Raw genomic sequence first — 12024 nt, 5'->3', positions numbered from 1 at the left:
TGCCGGACCTCTCGAAGTGGATTGGAAACCAGCCTGCTTTGTGGTTGAGTTTGGCTCTGTAGCCGAGCTATCGCTAATTGCTGGGCTTGCAACATCTCAAAGATCATGCGTAAGCTGGCCCCGATCTCCTCTGGGTTTTGGGTGTCTTGGGCTACGGATCGAGCACCGCCCTGAATGCTTCTTTCCGGTTCGGAACGCTGGTTTGCTTTCAAAGCAATTTGTGAATTGACATCTAGTGGTATTTCGGCTCGAATCTCGGGTAGTGCCAAGTTGTTGGTTTCATCTTGAAGGTCAGCTTCGTAATCAGTTGGTGAAGCCATTCGGTTGGTGGCTATTCGTAGCCGAACCTGAATTGAAGATGTTTTCGGAAATAAGTGACCACTGTTATCCTCGGCCCCATGGTGGGCGCCAAACTGTTTACCCGAAAAATAGATATAGTTGAATTTATACGCAGTTCCGAAGATATGTGGTACAACTTAATACAGAATGCTAGGATAAATAAAAGGACGAATATAGGTTGGAGAAAATGTAATCCAGGCGAATCAGTTATGAATAGTGAATTTAGGATTTAACAAAATAGAATCAATCTCAGAAACTAGAAAGATCTCTCTTGCTTATAGAGGAAATAATACAGTTTTTGATAGTCTAAGTCCTCCAAAAGGTGCCCTACAAGAATGATAAATAAGCCCTTTTATAGTGAAAGGGTTTGACTCCAAGTATAATAAAATAAATATTTAGTGGGAGACCCATGATAAATCAGCTTTTCCATAATTTCTGCCAAGATTCCCTCTAGTGGGATTACAACGGCTTTTGTCTGCGAGCTCGATCTTGCTTAGAATCCTCGATTTTGGTTCGAACTTGATTTCGGCTCGAACTCGTGATCTTGGTTCGAGCCCGATCCTGGTTCGAGCCCTTAGATGGTTTCCAGGTCGATGTAGGTTGGTTTTTGGATTATCAGCACGGTAGATCTACCCGCGTCATGGTTCGATTCTTGTTTGAGTTTGATTATGATATCGATTTCAACACGGACCGGCCTCCCCGGTCTCTAGGATAGTTCGTGCCCCCCTTCGGGATCTTGCTTCGATACACCACCCTTCGAACCGTACCAGATATGCCAAGGCTGAAATCCATTTCGACCGTATACACTGTTATAAGTGGATGACATGCTTATTACCGTTAAAAGCATGTCACATATTGTCCAATTGAAAAAGCATCTAGGTGAGGAGTTTGAGTTGAAGGAATTGGGTGCTGCAAAGAATATTGGAGATGGAGATTACTCGAAATAGAATGATTGGGAAGCTGATATTGTCTCAACAGTCCTTTATTGAGAAGGTCCTATAGAGATTAATATAGTAGGTTCTCAACCTATATCTGTTCCTTTTGCTTCGCAATTCAAGTTGTCTGTAGACATGTCACTAAAAGCATATGAGGAGATCAAACAGATGTCCAGTGTTCTATATTCGAGTGCTGTGGGTAGCATTATGTATGATATGGTTTGTGTACGACTGTACGCTCCTTATTTCCTTGAAATATTAAATGTTAGTTTTTACACCAATGTATATGCATTTGACAGGGCGTGAAATGGATGCTACCCTTTAAATGTTAACTTTACAAGTTCTCTAAAGAAGTACATATTAAATATGACATGTTGAAACAAGGTTTTTTTTTTTTTTTACTGTGCAAGTAGTAGGAGTAATGAGATTAAGAACATGTATGCAGTATGTATATAATATAATGGTATGTTTGCTATCCTAAGAACCTTACCAAACTTCGAAGACCTTTAATCAAAAGGTCATGTAAGACACATGTAGAATAATTGAATCTCATGATATGTAATAAAAATCTAGGATGTGAGCAGGGCAGCTCGAGAAGATTGGTGGCCTAAAGCCAATTTTTATTCTAGAGTCTTTCAACAAAAATCAATTCATCTATATTTTTAATTGAAGTCTATTTTTCTAGCTTTTTAAGATGTAAAGTTGTTAATAATTTCTTTTATAAATAATTTAATCTCTCTTAAGATATTGTTGATCTTAGATAATAGAACCAGATTTAAGAAGTTGATAACTTGATATCGAAATAATTTTTGATGTTCTAATATACTTGTTGAAACACTTGAAACTTGAGGAAAAAAGAAGGAAAAAAAGAATGCGCAATATAGTTTTATTAAATAGTACTCTTCAACTATTATTTTTTTTATAGAAAAAATATTTTTTTTTCTTTCTACAGAGAATAATAAAACTTATCGAAAACTTAAGTATTTTTTGCAGAAATCAAATGATGAGAAAGATAAAAAATAAGACTTGGACTATTGAAGATACTAAAAAATAGATTCTAAAAATTTATTACACGTTTTTTGTGAGAAATGTAAAACGAGAATAATAATATAGGTACCTCACTAATGATTTCAATTGTAAAATTTAAATAATGAAAAACAAGAGCTTTATTTCCATTTGCCCCCAACTCCTGTAGTCTTTATTTCGTTTTTTGTGCCTTTATTTTTTTTTTTTGGCCCAAAAAGAATTCTACGAGAAGATAAGTTTGGTTGTGGCCGTTTTAAGATTTTAAAAACTTCTAGGGTAAACTTAAAACTCTCCAATTAAGCGTAAAACTCCTTTCCTCATCGCTGATGAGTCAAAGCTAGCTTCCCCCAAAATTGAGCTTTAACTCCTAATCAGTCCCATCCCTTCTTCTTCTTCAAAATCCAAGCTTTGTTTTCCATATTGCGGCACTTGCTGAACTTGAAAGAGCACTGAAGTAATTTCTTACCATTCAGCAGCCACGATCTGAACATTTGCAATTGAAGAACAGTTACAGGTTTAAATGCTAAATTATGCCTATTCTGATTCTATTCGAAGTCAATGTATTATTTTTCTTTTTCTTTTTATAATTTTTATTTCTTTATAGTTTTGGTGCTGACAAGCGGACGTTCGGGATCATTGTGACGACCCGATAGGTCATTTTGAGCACTTGACTTAATTTTCATGAAAGACCTAACATAACTTCATTTTATGTTTTTTGATTTACGTGCGTGGTACGTATCACTTTTCGAAAAGCTTTTAAGTGAAGTTTTGAAGAAAATAAAATTTTTAACTAAAAATGAGGTTAGAGTTGACCATGGTCAATATTTTAGGTAAATGACCCCGGATCGGTATTTTGACGATTTCGGTAGGTTCATATTGTGATTTTAGAGTTGAGAGTATGCCCGAAATTGAATTCAGAGGTCCCTAGGTTGATTTGGCTTGTTTTGCCGAAAGTTGGCAATTTAAATATTTAGAAATTCCTTAGGTTTGACCATAGGTTGAATTTATGATTATCGGTTTCGGATTTTGATTTTGGAATAAGTCAGTTTTGCTATTTGAAACTTGTCTGCAAAATTTGGTGTGATTCCGAGTTGGTTTGATAGGAATCAGACGCTTGGTTGTGTTTCTAGCTACTCTTGAGTTTCGTTTTGAATTTCATGTGTTTTGATGTTCGATTCGTGGTTCCGAGTTAGTTTGATATGAATCTCGGGTTTTGACCAAGTGAGCTCGGGGTTAACTTTTGTTGACTTTGTTCAAATTCATTAAAGATTGAATCTTTTTCATTCGTGGGTAGTTTCTAAGGCTTATTTTAAATTATTTGAACTATATTTGGCTGAATTTTATTGGTTTGGAGGCTAATTCTAAAGGAAAAGCCATGGTTGAGCATGATTTGGTTGCGAAAGAGGTAAGTGTCTTGGTTAACTTTAACTTGAGGGAATTAACACTTGTTGGACTATTTGCTATGTGAATTATGAGTGGGGACGGCGTATATGTAAGGTGATGAGTTGTAACGATCCGACCGGTCATTTTATGTAATTGCACCCCATTACCCCTTTTTATGCTTCACACATATGTGTTTATAATTTTATGACTTGCGGGGTTGATTAGTTTTGTTCTGGGAAACTTTCGGGTTGATTTGGACCCATTGATCCTTGACTTAGAAGTTTAAATTATAAATATTGACCAAACTTTGACTTTTGTAAAAACGACCCAAGAACTGTGTTTTAATGGCTATGATAGTTTCGTATCGTGATTTCGGAAGTCCGTAGGTTGATTTGTGTTGTTTTATCGAAATTTAGCAATTTGAAGTTGAAAGGTTTGACCGTAGGTTGACTTTTAGCTATCGAGCTCGAAATTTGATTTTGGGAGTTGGAATAGTTCTGTTATGATATTTAGAACTTTTCTGCAAAATTTGGTGTCGTTTGGAGTTGATTTGATAGGATTCAGACGTTTAGTTGTAATTTTACAAATTCTTGAACTTTACTTCAATTCATGCGTTTTAGTGTTCGATTCGTAGTTTTAGATGTTATTTTTGTGTTTTGATCGTGCGAGCGAGTTCGTATGATGTTTTTAAACTTGTGTGATTGTTGCTGGTGGTGTTCGGACATTTTCAGAATGGTTTGAACTAAAATTTGACAGTTGTGTTGCTGGTGCTCAGTTATCGCAAGCATCGCAATTGCGAAGGCAACAGTGGGGGCACATATGTCGCAATTGGGACTTCCCTTTCGCATTTGCGAAAGCAGCAGGATTTTGGCTATGTTCGCAATTGCGAACAATTGTTCGTTTTGCGGTTTGGTGCAGCTTCGTAATTGCAAAAATTTCTGAGGCTGTCAGGGTTCGCAAATGCGAGTCCTGGTCCGCAAATACGAACCATGTGTCGCAAACGCGACATATGCAATTGGTACAAAGGGTTGGGAGACGGGATTTTTGAAAATATTCTCTCATTTTTGAACCCTAGACTCGGTAGGAGGCGATTTGGAGAGGGAAGTTTTACCTACAAACTTTGGGTAAGTGATTCTAATAATATTCCATCAATATATCTTAGATTTTAATATTAAAATCATATGAATCAAAGTGAAAATTGTGAAACTTTCTCAAGTGTTTGAAAAATAAGAATATGAGTTTTGAAAGTCGATTTGGCCTCGAATTATGAAACTAATCACATATATGAAATTGTGGGGTCATTGATAGTCGGAATCTACTATCGGACCCGAATTTTGATCGGGTGGGTCCCGGGTTGACTTTTGTTGATTTTTTGAGAAATATTATAAAGATCATAGCTTTTTCTATTGTAATTAATTTTTCTTGCATTATTGATGATATTAAGTCGATTTTGGTTAGATTTGAGCCGTGTGGAGGCGTGATTTAGGGAAAAAGCTATTTTCGAGAGTTGAATTGGCCTATCTCTTTCATTGTTAATTATCATTATTTGAAGTCATTGTTACTAGTTATCTCTTGCGTTTCTATTATTCTCATTTGAAGTCATGTTACTCCCTCCGTTGTGAGTTATTTTATTTAGTTTGTAGTTACACATTATCTTTCTCATTGTTGAGTTATTGGTGTTGAAGTTGTGGAACTCGTATCATTTTGAAGCAATGTTGATAATTATTGAGTATCTTTCTTGTTGAGAATTTTACATTCATTGTTATTATTGATATTCTTGTACACGTTGTGATGGAGCCTTGGGCTATTGTTGTGGAAATATTGATATTGTTGATTGTTGGCAAGTTATGATATGTGGGCACTTGCGGTACAAATTGTTATTGTAATGTGATATTTACGCACATGCGGCTGTATAAGGGTTGGGGTCAATGTTCATGCGGCGGTATAAGGTGGGACTTATGTGCGTGTTGCTTGTAGGGGAACTGCGTGAAGACACGCGGCGTCATAAGGTGCGCTAAAGTGTTTGTAGCTATTTCGGAAAAACTATTTTCAAAACCTATTTCAAATGTAAGGCTCACGCGACGGTATAAGGAAAGATTGTGAATTGTGAATACGAGGCAGTACCTCGGTTGTGATTCTTGATATATATACACGAGGCGGTACCTCAGTGGTGATTCTTATTGTACATGAGGCGGTACCTCGTTGTGATTCTTGTTGTTTTGTTCTTCCTTGTTTTTGTCAGTTATTATCCGTATATGATCATTGTGATTCTCTTTAACTGATTTCTTTATGTTATTTTCGTGCTTACAATTCCGGTATTAGATCATGCTTTTAACTGTTTCGTGCCAGTTATTTCTCCGTTTTTCATTATTTATTCTTGTTACGTTTTCATACTGTTTATTTATATACTGGTAGGTGTCTTGACCTGGCCTCGTCACTACTCTACCGAGGTTAGACTTAATACTTACTGGGTACCATTGTGGTGTACTCATACTATGCTTATGGACATTGTTTTGTGCAGATCCAGGTACGTCTGCTCGTGCCGGTGGTTAATGATCATCTGTTAGTTGCTTTACATAGACTTCAAGGTATGCCTGCTCGGCGTCCGCAGGCCTCAGAGTCACCTTCCTTTACTCTTACTACTGTTGTATTTTCATTCAGATAGTGATGTAGTAGGCACTCTAGTATGACTCTATAGAGCTTATGACTCATTTCCACCGGTCTTGGGGAGTGTATTGTTGTTGATTATGTTTTCGGAAGTTTATATCAATTATTCAGCCTTGTTTTAGTATTTTGTTAATTATTTCTATCAGGTTATTATTACTCCCTCCCATCCACAATAAGTGACCATTTTACCTTTGCCACACCCATTAAAGAAATACGAACTCCTAGAGGAAAAAAGATGTATTTACTAAATTAACCTTAATTAACTGTTACCTTGATACATTGGATTATGTAAATAAGGAAAAATTTTGAAAAAATAAAATTAATTCCTTCTTGATTATGTAAATGGACACTTATTTTGGACTAAAATAAAAGGTAAAATGGTCTTTTATTGTGGATCGGAGGTAGTAACTATTAAGCTTACCTAGTCGTAGAGACTAGGTGCCATCACGACATCCTACAGAGGAAAATTGGGGTTGTGACAAGTTGGTATCAGAGCTCTAGGTTCATAGGTGTTACAAGTCATAAGCGGGTTTAGTAGAATCCTGCGGATCGGTATTGAGACATCTGTACTTATCTTTGAGAGGCTACAGAACTGTTAGAAAAACTTCACTTCTTTGATTCCTTATCGTGCGAATTTGTTGACTTCGAAAACTGAATCTTTGACTTTCTATTCTCTCATAGATAGTGAGGACACGCACTGCTGGATCCATCGATCAGAAACCTGCGCTCCCTTCTAGAACCGCGAGAGGCCGGGGCCGGTGCATAGGCCGAGGAGGGGCACGTGTTGCAGTTGGAGCACCTGCCCGAGCTGCGATAAAGGAGCCACCAGTAGATCCAGTTGGGGGATAGGCACCCGAGGCGCCTGTTGCCACCCCAACACTTCAGGAGACCCTCGCACAGTTCTTGAGCATGTTTGGTACTCTAGCTCTGGCGGGGTTGATTCCACTTGCACCAGCCACATCTCTGGTTGGGGGGGGAGGGGGAGAGGGGGAGCGCAGACTCCTACGGCCCGTACCCCAGAGCAGCGAGTCCATGTTGTTCAGGTCCCAGAGGTTATACCAGTACAGCCTGATGTTCCGGTTCGGCCCGCGGTTTGGGCAGCAACATCTGAGGAGGAGCAGCTTAGACTTGAGAGATTCAAGAAGTATCAGTCTCTTACTTTCAGTAGTTTAGCTTCAGAGGATGCACATGGTTTTCTTGAGGAGTTCCATTGTATTCTCTGCACCATGGGTATTGTGGAGATGAGCGGGGTTGCTTTCACTACTTTCCAGTTGTTCGGAGCGGCATATCAGTGGTGGCAGGTGTATGAGGAGGATAGCCCAGCCGATGCAGCTTCACTTATATGGACTCGGTTTTTAGAGTTATTCTTGAGAGAGTTTGTTCCCCAGACCCTTAGTGATTCATGGCACACGAAGTTTGAGAAGCTGTGCCAGGGTACTATGACAGTGTCGGAGTATGTTGTCTGATTCAGTGACTTATCCATACATGCACCTGCCTTGGTTTCTACAGTCAGAGAGCGAGTCTGTCGGTTAATCGAGGGGCTTAACTATGGTATTAGATTCAGCATGGCTCGAGAGTTAGAGACAGATACCCCATATCAGCAGGTGGTAGAGATTGCACGGAGGTTGGAGGGTATGCGAGACCGTGAGAGAGAGTACAGGGAGGCCAAGAGGCCTCGAGGTATGGGAGGATTTAGTGGTGGTCACATTTCAGCTACAACCCGTCATTGTAGAGGCTATGCGAGCCGTCCAGTTTATTCAACACTTCCAACTTCTAGTGGTGCTATAGTTGTTCCGAGATCTCTAGTTTCACACTTTGCTCAACCGCTTTCTAGTGCGCATCCTGCATGGGGTGCCATCAACGATCAGTCCAGCCGACTAGGCTCAAGATAGCCCCAGTATCCACGCCCACCGAGAGCTTGCTTCGAGTGTGGTGATACCCGTCACATGGTTAGAGACTGCCACCGACTCAGGAAGGGTGCACCTCCACAGGCTACTCAGGCTCCACAGATTCAGTTAGGTCCAGAGACTTCTCAGGCCATGGTTGCTGCCCCAGTTGCCACTCCACCCGCACAACCAGCTAGGGGTGGGGGATAGGCGGGTAGAGGTTGACCTAGAGGGGGAGACCATGTCATATTCTATGCTTTTTCGGGTAGGACGGAGGCAGTTGCTTCAGACTCAGTCATTACAGGTATGGTTCCGGTTTGCTATAGAGATGCATTAGTCTTATTTGATCTGGGATTCACTTATTCGTATGTGTCAACTTTCTTTACTCTGTATTTGGATATATCTCGTGATTCTTTAAGTTTTCCTGTTTATGTGTCCATGCCTGTGGGAGATTCTATTGTTGTGGACAGTGTGTGTCGGTTGTGTATAGTTGTTATTGATGGTTTTGAGACCAGAGTTGATTTAGTTTTACTTAGTATGGTAGACTTTGATGTTATCTTTGGCATGGACTGGTTGTCGACCTATCATGCTATTCTGGATTATCATGCCAAGACTGTGACATTGGCTATGCCAATGTTGCCATAGTTAGAGTGGAGGGGTGCTTTGGATTATGTTCCTAGCAAGGTTGTGTTATTTCTAAAGGCTCGGCGGATGGTTTAGAAGGAGTGATGCTTATCTAGACTTTGTGAGAGATGTCAGTGCTGATACTCTTACCGTTGAGTCAGTTCCGGTAGTGAGAGACTTTCCAGATATATTTCCAGCAGATCTTCCGGGCATGCCGCCCGATAAGGATATCAATTTTGGTATTGACTTGTTACCGGGCACTCCGCCCATTGCTATTCCACCATATCATATGGCCTCAGCGGAGCTGAATAAGTTAAAAGAGCAGTTGTAGGAGTTGCTCGATAAGGGCTTTATTCGGCTTAGTGTGTCGCCTTAGGGTACTCCGGTCTTGTTTGTGAAGAAGAAGGATGGTTCTATGCGCATGTGTATTGATTATCAATAGTTGAACAAGGTTATAGTGAAGAACATGTATCCATTGCCACGCATTGATGACTTATTTGATCAGCTACAGCGTGCCAGAGTGTTCTCGAAGATTGATTTGCGGTCAAGTTATCATCAGCTGAAGATTCGGAATCCAGATATTCTGAAGATTGCCTTTAGGACTAGGTATGGTCTCTACGAGTTTCTTGTATTATCATTTGGGCTGAGCAATACCCCAACAACATTTATGCACCTGATGAATAGTGTATTCTAGCCTTATCTTGATTCGTTCATCATTGTGTTTATTAATTACATCTTGGTGAACTCTCGCAGCCGAGAATATCATGAGCAGCATTTGAAGATCGTGCTCCAGACTTTGAGAGAGAAGAAGTTGTATGCAAAATTCTCAAAGTGTGAATTCTGGCTTGATTCGGTGGTATTTTTGGGGTCATGTGGTGTCGAGTGAGGGGATCAAGGTAGATCCGAAAAAGATTGAAGCAGTGCAAAGTTGGCCCAAACCGTCTTCAGCTACTGAGATCCAGAGTTTCCTTGTTTAGTCGGGTATTATCGTTGTTTCGCAGAGGGTTTCTCATCTATTGCTGCACCTATGAACAGATTGACCCAGAACGGTGCTCCTTTCAAATGGTCCGAGAAGTGTGAGGCGAGCTTTCAAAAGCTCAAGACTTCTTTGACTACATCCCCAATGTTGGTATTACTTATGGGCTCGGGGTCTTATACTATGTATTGCGATGCATCACGTATTGGCCTTGGCAGGGTGTTGATGCAAGACGGTAGGGTGATTGCCTATGCGTCTTGACAGTTGAAGACCCATGAGAAGAATTATACGGTCCACGACTTGGAAATGGCAGCTATTGTTCATGCCTTGAAGATTTGGCGACACTATTTATATGATGTCCCTTGTGAGGTCTTCACTGACCACCGGAGTCTGCAGCACCTGTTCAAACAGAAAGATCTTAACTTGCGAAAGCGGGGATGGTTAGAGTTTCTTAAGGACTATGATATCATCATCCTATATCATCCCGGGAAGGCTAATGTGGTGGCCGATACCTTGAGCCGAAAGGCAGAGAGTTTGGGTAGTTTAGCATATCTACCAGCATCAGAGAGGCCATAAGCATTGGATGTTCAGGACTTAGCCAACCAGTTTGTTAGATTGGATGTTTTGGAGCCTAGTCGAGTTCTTGATTGCGTGGTTTCTCGGTCTTCTCTATATGATTGTATCAGAGAGCGTCAGTACGATGACCCCCATTTTCTTGTCCTTAAGGACACGGTTTAGCACGGCGATGCCAAGGAGATTTCTATTTGGGATGATGGTGTGTTGCGGATGCAGGGTCGGATATGTATGCCTAAAGTGGATGGTTTGCGTGAGTTGATTCTTTAGGAGGCCCACAGTTCGTGGTACTCCATTCATCCGGGTGACGCTGAGACGTATCAGGATTTTAGGCAGCACTATTGGTGGAGAAGAATGAAGAAAGACATAGTGGAGTATGTAGCTCGATGCCTAAATTGTCAGTAGGTGAAGTACGAGCATCAACGGTCGGGCAGTTTGCTTCGGCGACTCGAGATTCCCGAGTGGAAATGAGAGCGTGTCACCATGGACTTCGTTGTTGGGCTCCCACGGACTCAGAAAAAATTTGACGCGCTATGGGTGATTGTGGACAGGTTGACCAAGTCGGCTCATTTCATTCTGGTGGTGACTACCTATTCTTCAGAGCAGCTGGCTCAGGTTTATATCCGCGAGATTGTCCGACTTCATGGCATTCTGGTATCCATCATCTCTGACTGGGGTACTTAGTTCACATCGCATTTCTGGAGAGCTGTACAACGTGAGCTAGGCACACGAGTTTTATTGAGTACATCATTTCACCCTTAGACAGATGGACAGTATAAACGCACTATTCAGATATTGGAGGATATTCTTTGTGCTTGCGTTATGGATTTCGGGGGCTTTTGGGATCAATTCTTGCCGCTTGCGGAGTTTGCCTATAACAACAGCTACCAATCGAGTATTCAGATGGCTCCTTATGAGGACCTGAAGACGGTGTCGTTCTCCATTTGGTTGGTTTGAGCCGGGAGAGGCTAAGCTATTAGGCACAGATTTGGTTCGAGATGCCTTGGAGAAGGTCAAGATGATCCAGGATCGGCTTCGTATAACCCAATCTAGATAGAATAGCTATGTGGATCGGAAGGTTCGCAATGTTGCATTCATGGTTGGAGAGCGAGTCTTGCTCCGGGTTTTACCCATGAAGGGTGTAATAAGGTTCGGAAAGAAGGGCAAGTTGAGCCCTAGGTATATCAGACCTTTTGAGATCCTTGAGAGGATTGGTGATGTGGCCTACAAGCTTGCATTTCCACATAGTTTGTTTGTGGTTCATCCGTTGTTTCATGTTTCTATGCTCCAGAAGTATTATGGTGATTTGTCTCATGTTTTAGACTTCAGCACAATCCAATTGGATGAGGATTTGACTTATATCGAGGAGCCTATGGCTATCCTGGACAAACATGTCCGAAAGTTGAGATAAAAGAACATTGCTTCAGTGAAGGTTCAATGGAGGGGTCATCCGGTCGAGGGGGCGACCTGGGAGACCGAGCATGACATGCAGAGTCATTATCTTCATCTATTCACCACTTCAGGTATGTCCTTATGCACGTTCGAGGACAAACGTTTGTTATGTAACAACTCGATCGGTCTCTTTTGTGTAATTGCACCCCGTTACCCATTTTTA

The 12024-nt window shown here is 40.8% G+C and overlaps 1 long non-coding RNA gene across 1 annotated transcript; it reads left to right on the top strand.

Annotated features, from left to right (window-relative positions):
• The first annotated feature begins 2463 nt into the window (after positions 1 to 2463).
• Positions 2464 to 6471, top strand: LOC107781700 (uncharacterized). Its single transcript, XR_001647067.2, has 2 exons — positions 2464 to 2814; positions 6205 to 6471. It is a non-coding gene; the product is annotated as an uncharacterized LOC107781700 (long non-coding RNA).
• Positions 6472 to 12024: the final 5553 nt, after the last annotated feature.

The sequence above is a fragment of the Nicotiana tabacum genome, chromosome 19, assembly GCF_000715075.1.
Source record: "Nicotiana tabacum cultivar K326 chromosome 19, ASM71507v2, whole genome shotgun sequence".
Lineage (NCBI taxonomy): Eukaryota > Viridiplantae > Streptophyta > Magnoliopsida > Solanales > Solanaceae > Nicotiana > Nicotiana tabacum.
The sequence above is the reverse complement of the archived record's forward strand: the minus strand, read 5'-3'. Positions and strand labels throughout refer to the sequence as shown.